This window comes from Bombus huntii, chromosome 1 (genome assembly GCF_024542735.1).
Source record: "Bombus huntii isolate Logan2020A chromosome 1, iyBomHunt1.1, whole genome shotgun sequence".
Classification (NCBI taxonomy): Eukaryota; Metazoa; Arthropoda; class Insecta; order Hymenoptera; family Apidae; genus Bombus; species Bombus huntii.
Window position 1 is genome coordinate 340,642 of NC_066238.1, and position 22,619 is coordinate 363,260.

At 48.3% G+C, this 22,619-nt stretch overlaps 1 protein-coding gene across 4 annotated transcripts in view; it reads right to left on the reverse strand.

Moving 5' to 3' along the window:
- Nucleotides 1–19,686, reverse strand: part of LOC126871315 (leucine-rich repeat-containing protein 24-like) — a 152,701-nt gene extending 133,015 nt beyond the window's left edge. For all 4 annotated transcript variants that reach the window (XM_050629985.1, XM_050629964.1, XM_050629974.1 and 1 more), the window contains exon 1: nucleotides 19,155–19,686. The gene's annotated coding sequence lies outside the window, so the exon portion shown is untranslated. The remainder of the gene's footprint in view (nucleotides 1–19,154) is intronic.
- Between the last annotated feature and the right edge of the window lie 2,933 nt (nucleotides 19,687–22,619).

The window sequence follows — 22,619 nt, forward strand, 5'->3', positions numbered from 1 at the left end:
CAATTTACGTGTAGTTTGGACAAATTCGGGCAACGTTTCACGGATAAACCTGCTGTGTATTCGGCCGTTGTTCGTGCGTTGGCGGAACAGGATCGACGACGGTACACGCAGAAATACGGAGGAGACGAGCTTTCTCTCGATGAAGGCGCGTTATTAGGATCTCTCGGATCCGCACATAGATACACGGTTCGAATTCAATCGAGGAAGGAAGAAGAGAAAGAAATTGAATTTCCGAAGGTGGTTTCGCGAAACTGTAGGAAGGAAAATTGGAGAGATTCGCGGAAGCGGGTAAAACCAAAGGTCGATCACAGGTGGGAGAGAGAAGAGAGAAGAGAGAAGAGAGAAGATTGGTCGAGTGCGAACCATCTCCGTCCCAATCATCTGCCGAGCAATTATGATCGAATATCGGCAATGGCCGGCAGCGGCGACCGACTAGTCGCGATACTTTTTTCCCCGGGGCTTGATTGATTTTCGTTCTCGCGGCGTCGTTAACGAAGCAAATACGCGATAATTAAGAACCTTTATGGGCCGGCAAGATTATCGGCCGATCGATCGTACCGACAGATATTTTCTCACGGAGTATCGAGGGACAGTAGTATCGAGAAATACGCGCGCGACAGTTTGCCAGAGAACGATCCATCTATCCCCGGTAATTCTCATCGCGAATCACCACTGGGCATAAAGCGTCATTAACATCGTTAGCCGACGAGCTATTTGTCAATTTAATCGCGCGGCCTGCAGATTTTCATCGCGTCTGCTCGGCCATACGGGCGACGACCGATTTTACGTCCCACCGACGATCGTTTAATCGCGGTCGGCGAATCTTCCGCGAAGCCGGTTATCATCTGCTTGTTAATTACGAACGCGAATACGTCCCATCCGTTCGTATCTTTCTGGACACCTAACGTTCAACCGAAATAAATAACCGAATGAATCGAGTTCGATCGCGTTCTTGCGAGGAATAATCACAATTTCCCCGATATTTCATCTACCGCCGATCCCGCGTTTTTCTCTTTTCTTTTTTTTCTTTTTGTTTTTCTTTTTTTTTTTTTTTTTTTTTTTTACGACTGCCGATCGTTTGACGAAACAGACAATCGGGTAACGCTGCGTTCGATCGCAGCGTATTTTCAATTTCAAAATCGAGGGATATTATTCGATCCCTAACCCCCGCTCCCCTCGTTATTACGAACGATTTTAACGTTGATTTCTGCAAGTCTGTTCTGCAAGTCGTTGTAGCGATATCGATGGATCAACGTTAGTCGCATCTCTCCTCTTTCCAACGGAAAAACGTTCGATCGAGTCGATCAGCGAGCGTCGCGTGCAATACAAATCTCGAATACGAATTTCACTTCGTGAACGAGAAATTTTGTTATCTGGCATTCCACGTCGCCGCTAGAGCACGTTGTTACGTTTGCTTTTTCGCGGCTAGCAGGAAAATGAAACGGACCAGCGAATTTATGCGACCCGCGACCGATTAATCGCAACACCCGAAAGATGCGGGGAAACGCGCGCGTATTTAAAAACCATTGCACGGCACGCCAGGAAAATTGCGTTCATAAATCTCGCGCAATTATGCGTCGATCCATATTTCTTCGTGTAGGACAGCACGCGACTAGAAAACTAAGCGCACGATCAAACCGTCTTCGCTGTCAAGCAGCTGGCCATGGATACCTCGAATCGAATAATCGAAGACGCGCTCGAAAGGAATTTTCTTCTCTTACACGCACGGACCATCTCCTCTGACCTCCTTGTGACACGGCGGTAGGTAGTTGAATTTCGAAGAAACGCCGTGTTGAGCGAGACAAAGAATTAATCAGAGGTATAATATTAACATTTGCAAACGTTCGAATTTTCAAATTTTCAAACGCTTAAACTAGCGAATTTCTTAATATTGAAATTTGCACGCGAGAACATTTTCGGCTGCGAAGAGTCGATATCTCTACGAACTAGAACGAATGAGAAATGTGAATAGGTACGAGGAAATTCGGAAATTCCGTGCACGATGAGAAGCATCGAACGACGGTGCCTGATGATTTTTCACCGATTCTCGAACCGTTATATTATATCGTACGATATTAAATCGGGAGATTACCTGTAATTCGCATCTACTTGGAAACAATCTACTTGGAATTTCTACTCTATTGCTAAAAAGATGGGTGAAAATTCCACGTCTACGCGTGATATACAAGCTCGTAGAAGGAACGAACGTAGAAGGATACGCGACAAATAACGCAAATCGTAAAATAAAAACTTTCCAGATACTCGGAGATCCGCGTAATGCTTCTCGCGCAAGCTATTTTCCTTCTTGCAACGTACTTCCAACTCGCCGAGTCTTTAAAACTTTCCGAGACCGTCGCGAGTCTTGGAAGATCCTCCTCGGCCCTTCGAACAGTTCCGACGCTCTCCATTCGAATATTATTCGGCCACGTTCCGGCCAGATTCGTGCTGGTAAATCGCTGAAAAACTGGCGAGCACGCGCGAACCCGCGGAAAGAGACGGGAAAGGGCGGCGAGAAGCGAAAAGGAATGGAAGGAAAATCGGAAAGAGAAAGAGGATAAATGGCAAGAGATACGAGGAAATGGCGAAGGAGGCGGAGCGATCCGATAGGACGAGGCCGCAAGGGAGAGGCGAAAGTTGGCGCGCACGAGGCCAAGTTCAAGCAACCTCGAAGAAGAGTCGAGTTCATTCTCGAAGCGACCGCGTTCGTCGTAGAAGCCGTGTCCCTTCGCTAGACTCCCACGGGGCATGGCCAACTAAGAGCGCTTTTGCTGCATTTGCCACAGCCTCGGGCTCTCGTTGCCGACTTATCTCAACAACGACGTCCGCATGGCGAAAGAGACGCGCCGAAATAACTGTTTCCAAAGCTGTTCGAGCATACTTTACCTACATCTTTTCGCAGCAATTTACCTATTTCGGTCCGGTGAACGAACGCTGCGCGACATATCGTCGATTCCCTGCCGACTTTGCGAGCTTCCGAAAGCTTCGCGTTTACGACGCGTAACTCAACGGCGGACGCTCGTACGTATCTTAGAAACGCGTTTCTAGCCTACATGAAAATCGAGTCACCGTGAAAATCGAGCGAAACCGTTCTATCGCGTTGTGCGATCGGTTTCCGTGCCTGCGACATTTTTGACTCGCTGGTTTTTGACGCTGGCGGCGCTTTATTCGATCACATCGTGATCGAAAAGCGTGTTAAACTCGAAATACTAGCAACAAAAGCCATCAAGCTATCGGTGCTTCGTTGCGTAATATTACAGCGAATGTTATTACCAACATGTTTTAATAACCTTGTCGTAACAACGGAGTTTTAACAACGTTACGATCGAACGGAACGAGCTGAAAACCATTTGGGCCATTTAACGCTTGGCAACCGGACGAAAACGCGTTCTTGCGAATAGCGTCAAGAGCGAGGAAAAAAAATATCCGATATATACCGATTTTTCTAAAAACATTGCCCGATTCGATAAAAGCATGCGACTTTAGCCGACGACCAAACTATTCTAGAATCGTCTATCGTCGATAATTTTAACTGCAACTCTGCCAAGACTCTGGCGTTCCTCGTTCCAACGATTCGTCGCAAATCGACAAAGAAGAAATTCGTTTCGACCCCCTTTTTCCGCTTTCGCTTTGCCTCGCTAAATATTCCCATTTTCCTGCTAATAGCGATAAAATATTTGATCCACGTCCGCCAACATTTATTCGGCAAGTTTTTCCTCGGCTGTTTTACGAGAGAAACAACGATCGTGGTTTATAACTAACCGGCTTATCTCGCGGAGGAGGCGTCTTCTTCCGTCTTCCGCGCGATTAATCGCGGCCGATGAAAAACTGGCGGGTTCCGCGATTTTCCGGCCTAAACGAAGAGGGAAAAACGCAAAGACCGGCGAAAAAACAACGAGACTCGACTCTTGGCGCCATCGGTCACGACCACTGCTCCATTATTTCCAGATCGATGTTCGAGCCGCGAAAAAGCTGGTCGCGCGGCCAACTAGGTTGGATATTTCGTTATCCGCTAACGATTCGTTTTGCCACTTGCTCGCTAGCGATGATAACGACGCGTCGTATACCCAATGCGTGTACGATTAATTAACGATTCTTTATGGATCGCGTGTCAAGAGCTCGGTAGCTTAACCGTTGAGAAACGAAGATGGAGAATTAGAACGTATGGAAAAGCAGAGGTCGAGACGAACGAGCATTCTGCCATTCTTATCGCCGTCTGCTGTTATAAAAATATGGACGTTGTAAAAGGTATATCGATAGAAATTAGCGTCCCGATGACGCTTTTATATCACCGATATTTTACTTTACGTGGAACGTAAAAACAGCGAAGCTGGCGTAAGTGGAAACGCGGCTGGCTCTGCCTTCGACTGCTAACGTCGCGTGACAAACCGCTCGAAAGGTGAATCAGGCGAAACGATTAAATAATACGCACAATGTAACGCGGTGTTCGGTCGGCGGTGCGTCTGCTGCACCGACTAAACACGGTTATGGATGGCGCGGCGCGAATAATCGGCTTTGCGGTCCGCTCGAGGCTCGTTCGAGTCGCGAGAAAGACGCGTATCGATGGCTCGTACGAGACGTTACTCTTCGTAGACGGGTTCGATAATGCCCGGTGTCGCGCGTCCGATAGCTCGACGAGCTTCCTCTTGGAATTCCGAGACGGTTCGACTAACGTCTGCCACGACGGCCAGACATTCTTACGGAAAACGACCCCTTCTTCGTCGTAACCTCTTGGTCGGGAGCAAAGAGATTCGAACGATGCGTGAAATTTCGGAGAACGAGAGCAATTTGTTACTTCGAACGAGGCAAAATTAATAACTGTTCGGCAATTAGTATAGAACGTGGAGACGAAGCGTCGATACGTTGATACTTGCTCGGTTTATTATCGGTATCGCGGAAGCGAATACAGGCACTGTAAAAATAATTACTACGCGCATCCCTCTCTGATACACGAGACTAACGTTTAATTATTGGTCAGATGTAGCAGTGATTAATCAATGTTTACTAGACGTCGTGCAAATATTGGTTAAACGCTGACACCCGATAGTCGATCAATAATAAATTCGAATAGCCAGCCTGTCCCCGTTTAGCTATTACTCGCAGCAACACCATCATTTCGAAACGTGCTCGTTCCATTGTTCGTAAGTTACTTTCGAACAAACAACCGTAGCGTTGCATGCAAATTTCATATATCGACGACGGCGTGCGGCGTGCGGCGTGCGGCGTGCGGCGTGCGGCGCTTTATTTATTTTCGAAATAAAGTTCTCCGTGCGATTATCGATGGCTCGCCTATAATCTATAACACGACTATGTACGGAGTCATACACGACATAGGAACGGAGGGAAACAAAGTTACGACAAGAAACGTAAAGTAATTGCAACGGGCAACGAGTAACGGCAAGCGTGATCTTATCTTATCGAACGACATCGACTTAAATAGTATACGAAAACAATTTGATACAGCTATCGATAGTCGGATATCTCCTTGTACGAGACTAGGTTGTCCAAACAGATATACGTTACGGAACGAATAAAATCGTAATTCCGTTCGTTCCGTTTCTCCTACTTCGACCGTTATCGTAGCGCGGAAAGCTGGCTCGCGCGGCCATCTACTCAAATTCCTTCCGCAGTTTCTCTTCCTCTACGATCCTTTCGTCTAATTGTCGTGCGTTGTACGATCGAACCGAGCGCGTCCAACGCGTGCCGTTAAAAGCGATCCGATCTTTTTATCGCCTCGCAATAGCTCGGTAAAGTCGTGTCTATCGGAAGCGGTTGATCGCTGGAAATCGAAACGGCGGTCGTATAACGTTAATTAAATTGCCGTACGTAGGAAATAAGCCGATGTTTTCGCGAGTCGAGGGGGCGGGGGATCGTTCGCCGGCGTTACCGCATCGAGTGTCCGGCGGAATTCGCTTCGTCGTCGAAACGAAAACGATGCCGAGAGCGCGGTTCTACGCTGTGGAAACTTGGAAACTCGCGCGAAACGGCAGGACGATCCATCTTTGGCGTAACATCGCCACGAGAACAACGACCCTGGGATATCCCGAATTGATAAACACCAGCAGTTCCGCTCGTCTATCGGATATTCGAGCACTCTGTTCGGTTCGGCTGCCTATTTGCCGGTTATCTCGCCGCCGTTCCACGCTTCCAACTATCTCGACCGCCCAAGCAAATGGAATCCCCGATTGCATCGCGCTGCCAGATGTTTCGACGTTCTTCCGTCCGCGTATCCGAGGGACCCGTCGATTCCACGCTCCCCTCGGCTACGCGGTTTATTAGGAATCCGATCGAATAATTATCGGCCGAGGTTCGACGAGGATCGGCGACTTACACAGAATTCGAACGGAATTCGACTCTATGGGCGGACGCGGATCGAGCAAACTCGCGCGCTCCTTCTAAATCCTATTAACGGGCGTTGCGACTCCTTTCTTCCGGTTCGATCGACGGGCTGGAAGGGAGTAGCGAAGGCTGGACAGAGCAGCGGCGACGATTTCGAGCTCGGTTGGAAAACGATCGCGAAAGTATCGGTGGACGAGCGATGGTAGCCAGCCGTCGAATTCTCGTTAACACGGCCGCGCCCCTAAACCACCGTTCCACGCGTGTCACACGCCGTAATTATCGGCGACATCGGTTCCAAACTCGTCGCCGATCGAACCGCCACGAAATTAGTCACCGCAATCATATAGCGGGCTACCGAGCACGCAAATATTTTATCGATAACCGGCTACGTGATTCGGATCGGCACGCCAATTGCCCATCGAATATACAACGATCTCCTCCGTTTGGATTCCACCTGGCAAATATGTCGAATTCGCTGCTAATTACCTCTCCGCGAGCCTGATCCGATTCGTCCGTTTCAGCGCATCCAGCCTTCGTCTTTCTCTCTTATTCGGATAAATAGTAGTACTGGTCTAAATAGTCTCGCCGCCTAAACGATTGCATCGAGCCTCGCCTCGCCGCGATTCGGTTGCAACGTGCCGCCGCCGCGTAAATCGAGAAACGCAGCGCCGAGATTTCGCCGCGCCGACCATCCAGCCGCCGATCGATCCGATCGGATAATTAGCATCAGCGAAACGTCGAAGAAACGCGTCACCGTTTTCACATCGAAATTACGCGCTACGTAATTACGCGTCTGTGTTACGTAACCAGAGGCCACGCCCCGTAAACAGCAATTTCCTACAACTTTGCCCGATCTCGTTCGATTCGTCGACCAGTCGCACCCGCTAACTCGATCCCGAGCGTAGCCGCCAATAAGAAAATTCAAACGGAACTTCGTAAACGGACCGATCGTTGGGAACGTGGCTGACGCGTGTATCCCGTGGAGCGTGCATCGCGTGCCTGAAATTTTCCTATCGAAAGGTTCCTGGCGATTTGCCGCTCGAATTGTGAAAACATTCGAGCTCGTGCTTCTTCTAGTCGGAGGAACAAAGAAGAGCTTTCGCGGATTAAGAGGACGACGACGAAGGTACGATCGAACTCGTCTGTTCGAGCGGGCTAACTCATTTTTGTTTAAATCGAGCATCGTTAGCGCTCGTGCGCAAGTAATTAAAGGTTTGGCGGGACGGCCGGTGGCAAGCAAAAATACGGTAATCGTCGCAATCTACGAAATATAATGGTAAAACCGAGATAACCGACCACGTTGATATTTTCATTGGCAAGCGATAATCATCGCGGGACTCGCTGCTTTCGCCTATCCTTCCACAAACTGTATCCTGTAATCGATTTAACGCTTCCATCTTTCTACGAGAAAACAAACGACGTTCCGATTCTCTCGGCGAGACCAAGTTTTTCGTATCGTCGAAGCGAAAACGGTTGAAACAAGCTCGTAACAAGCAGACAGACAAACAGAGAGAGAAAGAGAGAGAGAGAGAGAGAGAGAAGTCGCGGAGCTACAGCTGACCACGCATAGGAGAGTTGGTAAATACAGCGAATCGAAGGAAGAACCGCGCTGTTATACGCGATCCTGCCCCGTTCGTACCGGCGCCGTTCTATTTTACACGAACCATCGATACCCCCCGACTTATTGGCTGGCTGCGCACAAATCCGACAAGGTTCTAGGAGCGCGCTATCAAGAAAGACGGAAGACGCGTATGCTGGCAACGTCGAGCGATCCTTACGCGTCGCTATTGCGATCGCGTGCTTTTTTCTCCTCTCTTCCTCTCAACATCACCGTCGCTACTCTACTCGCGTTTATCGATCGTCGAGCCGGTTTACCAGATTAACGCGTCTACGAGGTCGTCGCGAATTTAATATTCGTAAGCCGGCGAGTTTTCGTGCTCTCCTCCTCGATATACCACGCTAAATTTAGTTTAGCAAGTATTTACAATTACCGGCGTGGCTTCCTCTTAAGGAGGCAAAGACCCGGCGCGTTCAATCTCGACGGAACGGCACGCGAGCAAGAAACAAGAGCAAACACGAGGAAAATTAACCTGCGGGCGGGCGGTTTGGCATGGGAAAAACTGAGCGGCACGCGGCAGCCGGGGCCGGACGTTGGAAAAATCGCCGGTACTGCATTCGCCCTTCTAAACTACCAATCACGATCGTAGAGGGCAGCGGTGGTATCGCCGCAGGCCAGAACAAAGCCGACCGCATCTACTTTTTGCCCGCGTCAATTCGGACAGCGGCCGATTATCGGCTTCCCAAAGAAGAATTAAACGGCCGTGCGGTTACGCGTTCCCGAACGTGTCACGTCCCAAAATCCCGCGATATTCCGTCGTCTGCTCGATATTAACGCGCGACTCGATTCGCGCTCCATAAACGACGATGATATTATTAGTTTGCTGTTTCGAAAGCGCACCTGAAAACCGTTCTCCGACTTGTACTGGAACACGCGGGTCTGACCCACGATCAACGGCGAGACCGTCCGATCTTTTCCCTTCCAATGAAATTCTCTAATCCCACGGATTCGATTCGACGCGCGGCGCGCCGCCTAGATTTACATTCGATTTTCTTCGCTGCGCAACGCGTACGTATCTCTGGTCTCGAAACCAGGCCGCGCTTATTCGCTGAAATATCCGTTCCCTTTTCCTTGGAAACGTGGCGTCTAGCTGCGTGGCGTCAACGAACTGCTCCGCGTCACGGCTAATACACGTTTCTGCTTCGTCGTTTTCTTCCGCTCGTAAGTACGGTGTAACTTGCGCTCGTAAAGCGTATTATTCTAAAAGTGTATTATTTCCACGACTGTGTCGACGATCGAAACGTTTCGATTCTACCGAAACGTCTTCGCCTGCCCACCAAACTTCCAGCTATTATCGAGAAAAATCTCGGTTTCGTCTTCCTTTCGCTCTCTTCTTCGTCGTCCGATTCGATCCTTTGATCGATATGCTACATACCTGCTGTATGAAAAGCAAGAACGCGAACAATTATCCGATCGATGCGTTAACAACGCCGTTATTATCCGTTGTTCGTTCTGTTGGTTCTCTTACGCTGCATGCGGCCCTTCGTACTTCGCACCCCGGATTCGTCACAGCGATTGTCCGCGTATTGCCGAACAACGGAGCGACCGTAAACAACGGACGACGATGTCCAATTATTTCGTTTCGTTCGAGAGGGAATCGCAGGCGCGATCCGAATCTTCGAGAGCCACTCGTAGTTATTTCGGTCGCGCCGATAGATACGCTTGGCCGCTGCACGATTAAACCTGCATAACCCGAGTCGATCACCGCGTAATTTCCGAACGAATGTACCGATTCCAAGATTCCTTCGCATACGAATCGACAAATTCTCTGTGCGTAGTTTCTCGTTGTGTCTCTGTGTCTCAGTCGCTTCGAATCTCGCGGCTACCAACAACGCTCGACATCGAAACAAGTAGCTTAAACGGTGTAAAAATGGCAGATTTTCCTAGAAATATTCGCCACGTCCAATGGCTGCTCGAGGTTTAGCTCGTTAAGAAACAAGCTACGCTACGTCTCGTTCGTAATTTCCTTTATGCTCGGAATGAAACTCTCGGTTGAAAAATTAAAAGCGTCCCGACAACGGTAAGACGACGTCGGTGGGAAAAGTCGTGGATAAGGCAGGCAGGAGCGTTATCGCATCGACCGAAAGGCCACTTTACTCGACACCTTCGAACGGAGGTAGCCTGGAAGGTTTAGGCGGCCGCCACAATTTATTCTCACTAGCGTTCGCAAAGAACCGTGGCGGAGAAAAGAGGATTGCCTTCTCTCGGTAGAAGAGTAACGGAACAAAATGCTGGAAACGATAAATAAAGGGAGATTCGCGAGCCGGTTCGGTGTCGGGCCGCGTCGCGCATCGACGCGGAAGTGTACTCGTGGATGCTTATTCCGCGACGGAAAATCCGATATCGTATTTCGACGAGCGACAGGAAGCCCGTTCGCGAAACTATTAATTCTAGGATTCTCCACGACTCTGTTCCTTCTATTTCTCCCGACTATTTACGACGGGGTACATTTCGCTTCAACGTTAACCATTTTAAGCATTGTTACAAAAGAAAGCGGCGAGATCCGTATAAACATTCATTTTTACAACCAACAACGATGCTTGCGCGAGAGTGCTCTTAATTTGCTTCGCCGCTTTTCCTCTCTCTTTCTCTCTCTCTCTTCTTTCTTTTTTCAAACCAGATCGTTTGTCCGCGAACGATCGTTCGATTCCCCTATCAACGTTTTTATCGCTCGAATCGATAGATACCTCTAAGGATATTCTCACCGAGTTGATCGATTCTCTATCTACATCCGAATAGGCTAAATAAAATATCTGTACAAAATATGTACATTTCTTTTTTTTTCCTTCGATCTCGTTTCGTATCGCGATCCAATTAATACGCGAAGGGCGAGAGAGGGGGTGCGAGAGGGGGAGGGGGCGAGGGCGAAAGAGAGAAAGAGAGAGAGACAAGGAGGAAAAGAAAAGTTAATCCAAAGACGCGACTCGACCGACGTCTTTAGTTGCACGAGTGTTTGCTGAAAACACTCGAGTGGAGGATCGACTCGTGGATGGCGGATGAAAAATAATTTGCATATGCATATTGCGGATTCAACGAGCCGTCTGCCGGCTCCCTGTGCCGCCCCACGCCACGTCGAGCCTACCAGCCTGACACAGAGCGCTTTCCAAGCCACAGCCCCACATATTCGCCTGTCTTTCCGCATCTTCGCTCGGGTCTCCGAGAGTGAAGCGGTTCTTTGAACGGTCCAGCTATCTCAAAGCTTGCCGTCGAATTACTCGAGCCGGCCGTATGAAAATCACTACGCTCAAACCTTGTCTAAATTGCAAAGCAGTCCGATGGACGCAGCTCGAGCCGAAACCTTCTCAAAGAAATTCGCGTCTCGACAGGAAAGGTGCAGTTTCACCGGTTCTTTTATCAACGACGCTGAAATTCTCGTATCCCTCTTCCCTCGCCTCTTCCCTCCGAACGCGAACCTTCTTTTTCCATCGAAGCATCTTCGTCGATAATTTTGTCTCCGCGTTGCACGAGAAGATTGAAAATTCTAACCCACTTCGCTTTAAATCGACCATATATTCGTGGAATACTGAAAATTACTGAATTACTGAAAATTCAGCGAACGTAACAATAGTCTATTTTCGACGGGAAGAGAGACCGGTCAAAGGATCCTTCTCGAGCAAATATATCCCAGTAGCGATAAAAAGTTAAATTGCGTATCGAGTTGTACGGATCCGCTGTTTTTAAGCAGGGACGTACACATACGTAACTGAAATGCGCGGTCGACTTTCGACCTTGTCAAGCCTCCCCGCCCCTAACGAGGAAAGCGTCCGGCACGTAAATCATTCGCTATAACGAGCTCGTATGGCACGCTAATAGCGTATGAAAAACCGAGACATCGACTTGCCGAAAAACGAAACGATAAATTCGTAATAAACAGAATGGCTCGTCGCTGAACATTCGTACCCCGACATTGGGTTTTCCCGTGGCCGCTACCACTTTCATATTTATTGGCCATTACACCTCCATTAGGGGTTGCTAATTCTCGCTAATTATTTCCCAACCGTAACCGGAAACAATCTGGTCTAACATTTAGATCGCGAAGAGAGAAAAATTGCGTCGTTGTTCCACGACGCAAAGGAGAGACCGATCGTTCTTGAGGAAGAGCTCGTTTCGTTTTGGTTATAGTTTTGCGCGATTCTTTGGATGTCGTCACCTCGCTGAGAACGGTGGTGACAGGTCGGCTCGTAAAGTAAGATCGTTTCGCGGCCGATGGACGCTCGTGGCTGGCGAGTAAAGAAACATAGTTGCGAAATCGATCGGCTCTCCATAATTTCCCGGTGAACCGCGTAATTTCCGGGAAGAATCGAGGCTAACGAGAGCATCGTCGCTTATCGCCAACGCTACGCGCCAGCCACGTTTTTCCACAGCCTCTCTCCTACCTCTATCGATTAAGTTTGGGACACGCTTTCGCTTGTCCATGAATACGTAGCACAGTGTGCGGAGGCTACCGTCGAACGGGCCACGGTGCGTGACATCGAGCGTATCGTAACGTTTTCTTTTAAACGAGTATTACGAGGAAAAGATCAAAGTTTTATGCAAGTTGTTGACTTACCAAACCCAGATACGTTCTATTAAACGCGATGTCGAATTCTCGACCGAGGATTCGTAACGACGGATAAGTCGTAGGCAAATCGAAAGTAACGTTCTTATTACGAGTAATACGATTTGCTCGATCGCGAATCGAAGCGTTCGAGCGTCGGTAAACAGAGTTTTACGTCGAGTTAACGAAATCGCGGCCTGTTATGGTTTAACGGACGCGAGTCGATTTTCCGACGAGGTGAATCCGCTTTGTCGCTGAAGCATCCGAACTTGATTTCCGGGCAATCTTATTTTCGAATTGACGTGGGATCGGTCGATGATAAAGCGCAAACAAAACTCTCGACCGCTTTGTCGGCGTAATTAAAGTGAAGCACGTTCGCGCGGCTACACGTGCATGCGTATCTCGACCAATCGATCCTCGCGGCATTCTTCTCGGGGAGAGGCAAAGAGGAACGGGACCGCCGCTTTCCACCACCTCCACCGTCCCCTCCGTCAGGACTCCGGCGAAACTTTAAGCTCTACTTATACCGTCAATCACCCAATCAAGCGGCAGGATTTCCAAGTTAAATCCTACTTAAATTTTAAGTAAGAGGGTTCAACGACGGCTTGCCTCGCGCTAGAGAGAATATGCGCGCGAATTTTGAACGCCGAGCCGATAATCGCGCTACGAAAATGCCATTCTTCTTCCATCGGTATCCCCTTAGAACGCACAGACCTCTTGGTTCTCCTCCCTCCTCTATCGATCTATCGACCGTCCCATTTAAACGTACCCATAGCTAAATAAGTAAATTCGACAGCCACTTTTACGAACTTTACTCGCATTCGACGGATAAACGTATTCGCATTTACATTGTTCCGCGAATATTCGTATTTAAGTGGTCTCGAACGTAATCAGCGATGTAAGATATATCGTGACAATTGAGATACGTCGTAAGCATAGCGTCGTAAGTATTTGCGAGCGGGTGAATTCGATGGCAGCGTTAAACGGTCGGATAAATCGACGAACTTTGAATTTCGTCTAGTCCCTGTAGAATATCATTGAGAACCGGTTATATAATTGACTAGCCGTCGGCAGGGGGCGCGAAATACCGTGTTAAATCAAGCCGAAGGTGAGATCGCCGATCTTGGGGCAAAAGTCTCGGTCGGAATTCCGAGATAGCGCGAATCGGCTTCGAGAAACGCGTTTCTAGCGACATCTTCGTGTCGAAACAGATCGCGCGTAAACGTCCTAACCTGACGGGTATTCGATATTCGCGTCATTGGCGACGAGTCTAATTTCACAAAGGGCGAAAGCCCGTATCGAGTAGCGAAAATCTCGACGACTAAAGGTAGCGACGACTCACGATAACCAGATCCTGGTTCGAGTCCTCGTAAGGGTGTTTGTATAGGTCCACGATTATCGGTGAAAGTTTTCGGTGCCGTGGTAATCGCGAACCGTGTCTGTTACTCCAAAGGTATTTGCCTGTATATCGTTTCGTTTGACTATGTTTTTATAGCTGTTCGGCTATTGAGGTAAACCGACAAGCACGAAATATCCTATTCGCGAACGATCCACGGCCGTCAGAATGAAATATAGAACGACGAATAAACGTTCCTGCGTATACCATATGATGCAACCATCGGCGTCGCCTCTGTCAAAATCTTATGGTATTTTATGGTATATCAGCGGCGAAACGTACGCCAGTTTATCACGCGACGATAGTTGGTCGAACGGCGAGCTAGTTTACGAGAGAAACGTTGTAGTCAGAGTGGCGAGAAAGCTGGCGCAGATTATGCGCGTAAAGGACGGACTTCGAGGCAAAAGGCAAGAAACAGCCGCGAAAATGAACAGTATTTTGTTGTGCAAATGAGAACTTAACTCGACCCGTTGACTTTTTCTGCTTATCCAGCCTTTAAAGCGGCGCGCCGCTCAGCAACGGGCCGTGCTCTTTCGACCTTACCATTTCCACCGAGATAAGGATTCTGCATTTCCCGTCCTGCTTTCCGTTAAGCGTACTGCATTAGTAGCGGAAATTGCAATTATTATTTCGACTCGATCGATCTTAACTACACGAGATAACTATCGCGATTATGCGTCGAATTATTCGCTGATCGCCCGATCGTCCGATCGACGCGAATGCACGACAAACATCCCTAACGTTCTCCAGCCGTTGCAATTTCTACCACTGGCATCCGCGTTCCTGCGAGTCTCGTTTGCCCTTTACGCGAGAGGCTCGATATATCCGAGCGTACAATGTCGATACACCGGCGCGCATCGATAACGATGCCGGATAATGGAGAGAAAAGATCGTTCGTCGCGTTATCTAGTTCACACAGGCTAGACGATCCGTACGGCTTGGAATGTAATAACAGGCAACGCCGTACACTCGATATTTATCGCGGTAAAAGCCACCACGGGAATCGATAATGACGAACGTTCCGCATTCTCTGTGCGCACCAACGCCAACTCTTTTCGCCGCAGAGAGAAGAGAACTCGCACCGGGCTTCCGTTTCGTTTCCTTTTGCCGTTTTCATCTCGACGCCAGATCTGTACTTCGTTACGATATCGAGCGAATTACGTCGACCAACGGTGCCGTTCCCTACCATGCTTTTCCATTATGCGGAAATCTTTGCCGTACGCACGTACTATCACCGTTGTTTCCAAACGCGGTGCGTCGTTTGCTCGACACCCTTGCGATAACTCGTTGCCCGAACATCCTCCAAACACCTGACCGATTTCGATCTACCAACTCGCTTCGTTCCGCCGCTCTTTGGATAGTCTCAATGCCCGAACGAAATAGCTCAGCCATTTGGCAAGCAATTTTCCCTCGAAACGACGCAAGGAATACACGCGTTTAACGAACGTCGCGAAATAAACAACGTTGTTGCGTCGTTCGAATACCGCACCTCTCTCCTCCTGTCGAGTTCGATGAAAGTTACTTTCTTAAGGAATCTTATTCTCTAAAATCGTGCTATAGATCGAGTAAACGTTAACGTTCGGCAAATGGACACCGATTGGATCTCGAGATAAGTTGTATAAACGTTGGAGAAAATCTGTCGACGAACTAAAGCCTTCGCAGAGGGAAACAGTCGCGAAGCAAATAGCGGCGACCAAGCAGAGGAACACCGAAAAACACCGGAGGAAGTAGGAGAAAGAAATTAGCGGACATGTCGCGGCAAACGAGTATTCGTAGCGACGTTCCGCGCGCTACGAATAAGAAGGAAAAAGGAAAAAGAAAAAATCGACGTTACAGCGGGCACGCGTTGAAAGAGGTCCGCGCGCGTGCGACAATGAGCGTGCATGACCGCCAGTGTGAGTTTCGAGTCGAGCGAGCAACGACAATGAAGCACATCCGCGAACGAAAAAGATTCGACTCGTTCGTTGGCATTCGTTACGGCGGAAACGAGCGCGGACGATCCTTCCTAAAGAATGGCAATAGCGGGCTACGTCTGATTTCATTAATCATAAGCATCGAGAGATATCCGATAGGAGGAAATGAAAAGCGTTCTGTCACGGTCTACGTCGCATCCTGCGCCAAGTGCTAAATATACGATGTGCTCATGCTGTACACCGGCCCTCTCCGAACATACGGCTCACAATACATCAAATTGCATCTGCCTTTGTACAATCGTCACGCGCGTTGCACCTCGCTTCGATTGTTCGATACCGGAAACAAACTGCGTTACCGTCACCTGCTGCCACCGCTGCCGCGCCACGCTGCTGCCCCTTCCGGCCAATTTTCGGACCTTTTTTACGCATCACCTGATTACCCTGCACGCAAATTGCCAAGCAGCCAGCGCCACTTTGCTTCGAACGCGACAGACGCACCTACTAAGTTGTCACAGACCGATACGCTCGAAACTACGTACAATCGCTGCCACGAAATTGATTCGACGTCGCGTTTACAGGTCGGCAGGTTTACACGAACACCGATTCATCGTGATCCGTAACAGATTTCTCCTTCCTTAAATTCGATATTCAAACATGGCGATATATAACAAAGTATCGTTATTTACTTACCTGTATAGATATATTTGTACCGATTGTACGTCGTATCCTACGGAATGAACTCGCTACACCCCGAAATCCCAGATCCTCCGCACACTCGACAACGTTGTTTGCTCGCACTTTGAAAACTACCAAACGACTATTTGCGAAAATAAAGTTTTGCTATAGAACGAGAGTTAGCGACAAACAACGCAGGTACGCCAACCTATACACGAGCGCCAGTGTATGGCAACGAGCGGGAAACGAACCACATGTCCAGGCAGTTGATTTCTCGCTCGACGATGTGAAAATATTCTCGCGACAGGCGATATAACGAGAGCAACGAACGGCATCGTACAAAGAATGAGCGAGAATTCTTACTTGGTCCGAAAACTGGAAGCTGGTACGCGTTTCTTGTCGGAGCAATCTCGGCATACGTTGTAACAAAGGCGTAATTTGTATACGCCTTGGAGTGCGTTTACGCGTGAAAGAAACTAACACTTAGAGCAGGTTGAGCACGAGGAACGCGTGGTAAAATTACACGACACAGATATTCAGACGGAACGACGGGGCGTGATTTTTCTCCGCGATTCGAACGAAATATCGCGTTTACCCCTTCGGATTCACGCGTACCAGACGACTGCAGATTGCAGGTGGCGTTAAAAGATTCCGCGCGAAAACAGCGACATCTCGGACGGCTGTGACAACTCCACGGACAAAAGTATCGTAAATTACATAATAACATCGGCAACCGAGTACCTCGTATTTTCGTGGATACTGTTTCACCCGACTACCATAGCTGTTTAAATTTATCGTTTCGCGGGAATAATTAATCAGTCCTTAATTTAAATTTATGAAATAATACGTTTCGTTAGAGGCGAAACTCGAGGTCACGTCAAATATTTATTTTCGCTCTTTCCATAAATTTTCGAACGAATGCGAAGCAACACAACGTTCTTTTAGTAATTATTTATGCGCGCTTTCTAGACAGAAAATCAAGAACGTGTCCGTTCTCCGATTCGCTGTACCGTTATTTAACGTGACGTTCAAAAACCGTGCTATATTCGCGTCATCGACGCGGTCGTCTTGCTTAATCGCAACAAACTCTTTCCTAACGAATGTCACGCTTAACGTTATGTCGCGATATTTTTGCCAGCGATATTCCGGTAACGGATATCGCGGTATCGCGTTACAAAACCGATGCACGCGATACATTCTTTTCCGCGCGTAATCGACGAAACGTTTCAACGCAGGTAAAACGCATCGTAAAAATATATGAGCCGATAAACGGGCAACGGTGTTTACGTTAAGCGAAAGTTTATATGGGATGAAATCGGCAACGAGCTACTTCGTCACGCGAGACTCGCAGCGTCGGGAAACCACGGAAAGAAAGGTAAACAAGCGGAAAACGAATTCGTATTTAGAATCGTTGTGTCCGAAAAGTGAGAGGTCAGGGCAGAAAACGATCGAGAATTCTTTTCGACTTTAATAACAAGTCCCCTTGTTGTCGTTGTCGTTCTCGTTTGTTCGTTCGTTCTTATCCCCTTTGTAGCCACCTCCCTTTTTTCAACTTTCGAGACGCCGAAACTTTGTAGACGTCGAACGGATACGTTTAAAAGGGACGCAAATAGAGTTGGACGGTTTATCCGATTCTCAATTATCGGCGTTCATCGATGGAGGAACGATGAGAAAGAAAGAAGAAAATACGTTCTCCGCCGATATCCTTCTTTTCGTTTTAACCAACGAGAAGGCTTTTCACCTAGCACCGACTCGAACCAGGGTCCCCGAACGATTTTTCCCGATAGACCGAGTTCGGTCGACGACTCGAAGGCAGAAGGAATAACGGGCCGACACGCAGCACGTACTCGACGAAGGTGGAAAGTTGCGTGCGTGAACGGAATTAAAAATAGCGGTCCTAAAGTCGGTATCATATCGAGTAGAGAAGGGTAATAATGGAGAGGGTCGATAGGAAGACGAGTTTCACCCGTTCACGGTGACCGACCGTCAAGATTCGATGCGGAGCTCCTCTTTTTCTCGTTTAATCGTTCGATAGGATCCACCGCGCCGATGTAGCGTGCCCGCAATTTTGATTAAACCGCGCATCTCGGTTCGTACTAATCCGAGGGAAAATTTTCCAGTTGGACGAAAAGTCTTGTCGTTCGCGAGTCGTCTATGATTATCAAAGAGAATTCTCCCCTTCCCCCCACCCCCACCACTCGCCCGAGGTTCAACCAAAAATTCCAAGAAAAACACGCAGTTTCTCGTTTACGAAACAATCTGTATCGTAAGAAAAAAAACCATCGGAGGGAAGCAAACTAGAAAGAATTACAAATGACGTAATAGACAACGACCTGTGGTACGGAGCGACGTTAAACTTCCCAATCCCCGTCTAAATTCCCATAAACCAGACGCGATAAGATTCCGTCAGCTCGCGACGAACCTCGAATCGGCATCGCGCTCGGCTGATAGTCGTCAAGCACGATCGCTTCGTTCGATCGGAATCTTATTGTCAGCGAAGGATAGTGGGTGTCGTAATGGAACAGATCGGACGTTGAAAACGGAGTACGAGGGATCAGGGGGGCAACGTGGCTGTTACAGCTAGGGTTAATAACCGATATATCTTGGACCGAACCGGAACCGGATTCACATTCGTATCCGACGAAATGCCAGTATATACGTATACGTCGAACCACTTACCAATCGAAATCGTCACGATTCCGTCCCCTCGTGGCTGCATCGAATCACCATCGATATCCGTTATAGTCCCGAAGCTGTACGTAGTATACCGTAGAGTATCCTCCCGACTGGTAAGCAAATCACAGCAACCGAGAACGCTTACGTATTCGATCCTTTTCGATCTCACGTACGACACTCGTTTTATCGTCATGTAGCAAGTAATCGTCACATGAGCGCGATCCTCGTCGGCCACACGGAGCCAATGATCGAGATCGAGCTTGTTCGGTGGGCGATATCGCGCGGATCCGACATTCGACGATGTCACGGCTACCGATCGGAAAACGCACGCGTGTTACCGCGTACGAATCGAACGAAGCGAACGTCCGTCGATCGCGAGCACAAGCTTTACGGGGGCGGAAAAAAAAAGTCTCGCGAGGGACAACGGAGATCCCGAGCTCAACGTCCGCGTAGCGACTGGCGCCCGACACCTCCACCCTTCCGACAACACCCCAACCACCGAGCGCACGCGACAGACAAAGAGCGACTAAGCAGCGCGAGCGGAGCGATTGAGAAAGCTGCCACGAGAGGCGCTACCAGCGGGACGAGGCAAAGGGTGGGGATTGGCTGGCTGGTTGGCAGGAGAGCTACCCTACGCTGACTAGGCCGTGGCAGATAGAGAGGGGCAGTCAACGGAGAGAAACCGCTAGTCTCGCCCCTACTTTCCCACCGACTCTTTCTCACCCTCGCGCTTCTTCCTTCGCTCTTTCGCCCCTCCTCGAGCCGCTTCGTCCGCTCGCCGTTTCGCTCTTTCCTACGTGCTACCTATCTTACCTTTTCGCAATTTTCCTTATTGGCATAAGTAAATCGATAAGAATTAAATTTTACACGAGCCAGACGGTTGACACTGTCGTTACGCGATTAGCGTCGTATCGATTTAACGAAACGCGTTTCTTCGTCCTTTTTTTGTGTGTGTGTGTGTGTGTGTGTGTGTGTTTTCTCGCCTCCTGTTTCTCTTTTCGCTCGTTCCTTCTATCGCGTTTAATTGTTTTTATCGATGACAGACTGCACGCAGTCCTGCGAATGGATAATGGTAACGTAATTGGCTATCACAAAGTCAATATCGTGTTCGTTTAACGAAATTCCGCATCCCTGCTTCCTGCACCCCTCTCTCTCTCTCTCTCTCTCTCTCTCTCTCTCTCTTCCCTCCCCCACCCCCACCCCCGCCTTCGCTATCTACCTCTGTCTCTCTCGTTCTATTTACCACTTGCAACGTTACCGTTGAAATTATTTTGCAGGCAAAACGAAACGGCGAAAAATGAAACTTTGCGCGATCTGACTAATTAGTAAGTCGATACTATCGATGTCGCTGATATAACAAAGTTTCGTTTATCGCGAAAACGCGATGCACGCGTTCCTGTCTTTTCTCTCTACGTAGTTTTTGCTCGCTCCGTATAGTGACCAGCGTCTTCGCAAAGCGAGAGTGCGGCTGCGCGCGGTCCTAGATTTCGTCTCGCCTCCTGATTTTTCGTAATAAAAACGTTTGTCTTGGCGAGCGACTCGGCTCGCGTATCTTTCGGCGTGGCGTGCATTACGGGTCGCACATGCTCCTTTATTCCTCGCCACTCGCGTAGACGCTCTCGATTTACACATTGGGAATGCAAGGTTCGTTCGAGCGATTTACAGCGAGTATGAAATCGGACGGGAAAGTAGGCCAACGGATCGTCGATCTTTCGTATCGTAAAGTCTGTCGTCGTTCGTGGTCGTCATTGGAAATTAAAACGGTAGGGTGGCCGATGCACGACGTTACCGCGTTTCGATTGAAAACGCTCGAGTTTCGATGGCTGAGGGAAATTTCGAGACAAACGCTTCCAGCGACGAACGTTCTCCGTACGAGAGGGAAAAGTCTCTTACCGGAAGAAAGGAACGCTCGCGATCCTGGTGACTGGCGGACGTCAAAGGCATACCTTCGTGATACGAATGCACGTTTCAATAATACCGTTTTAAGGGAATACTCCGCGAGAGACGAAAACTCGATCCGACGGAAATATAGAAACTCGTTTAACGATACTCACGGCAGAATGCCCGACGATATGTTACAGAGAACACCGTTTCGAAACTCTTAATCGAGACTAGAACGAAACATAAATTTATCCCGTTTTCAAAGAGCGAACAACTTCATCGCGATAAACTTCATTAAGGGCGCCTAAGAAGATTTTAATGGAAACTTGTATCTGCAGGACGAGAGCCCGCTAAGATTTCTCGCTACAAGGAAACGTACCACGTGGCGAACGGTACGGACGATATTTCAACCCTCTTCACCCCGGCCTCGGTTCAATCTCTGTTCTCCCTGACCCTGTCTGTCTGTCTGTCTGTCTGTCTGTCTGTCTCTCTCTCTCTCTCCCTCTCTCTCTCTCTCTCTCTCTCTCTCTCTCTCCTTCTCTCACTCTACTTCTTTCTTCTCCGCCGTCGTTCTAGTATGAAACACGAAGAAAGGTAAAATAGCTGAAGGGGTTTGCTCTGAAGCAGTTCTTAAAGAAGCAGCGCTTGGAGTGGAATGTTAAGTATCAGCGACGTTTAAAAGTTTGCATTACGGGAAGGATATCGACATATTACAACGACGTGTAAGGGAAATTAATACGTGAAAATGTTGTTAGAGGAGCGAATCGTTTTTACGATATTTAGATGATTCGATAGAAACGATCGTAAACGAATACGAAGTATATTTCGTCCAAAGCCGTGACAAGTGGTTCGACTAAGTTTGGGGTTCGCGTACTTTCGACACTGACGGTCGCGTAATCGCGCTTCTAAAAGCGGAAGAAAGATCCGTCGTTCCTTTCTTACAGTCGACCGTGTACTTTTTCTCGGACAAAACGCAGACCCCCGGAATGTAATTAACTTTTAACAAGGCAAATGGAAAAATTGTGCTGCTGAAAAATTGAGTGAAAAACGTTTCGAATATTCGCGAAAATAATTTTTCGAGCTCGTGCTACGCTCGCAGATAGGAACTGGCCAAATAAGCATACAAATTGTCGGGCCAACGATTGCTAAAATTATAAAAAAAGGAAGGACGAGAAAAAGGGAAAACGCGTCGTGTGTTACGTATGTACGTATCTCCATTATAGTTCTTGTTTCCGAAGTAGTTATCTCGGGTATGCAGATGAATATGTATTTTAGTACTTTGAGCAATTCGGGGTGAAAAGCTGTTCCGGGGAACTTTGTGCTTACGAACAAGCGTAATATTAGCCCTAAATGTTGAAGCTGCAACTTCGAAATAACAATAAACGAAAGTTAAAAGGGGTTGGCAAATGAATATTCGTAAATGAGAAGGTAAATGAGTGTCGTTGTTGCGCGTATTTCAACGAATAACGAAAAATACTGCTTACCTGCAAGTTACCCTTTGACAAAACACCATAGACACGTTGTTCGCGGGCCACGTTTATGTACGTGAAATAGCGTTTGATAATCATTTTATATGCGCATAGGAAA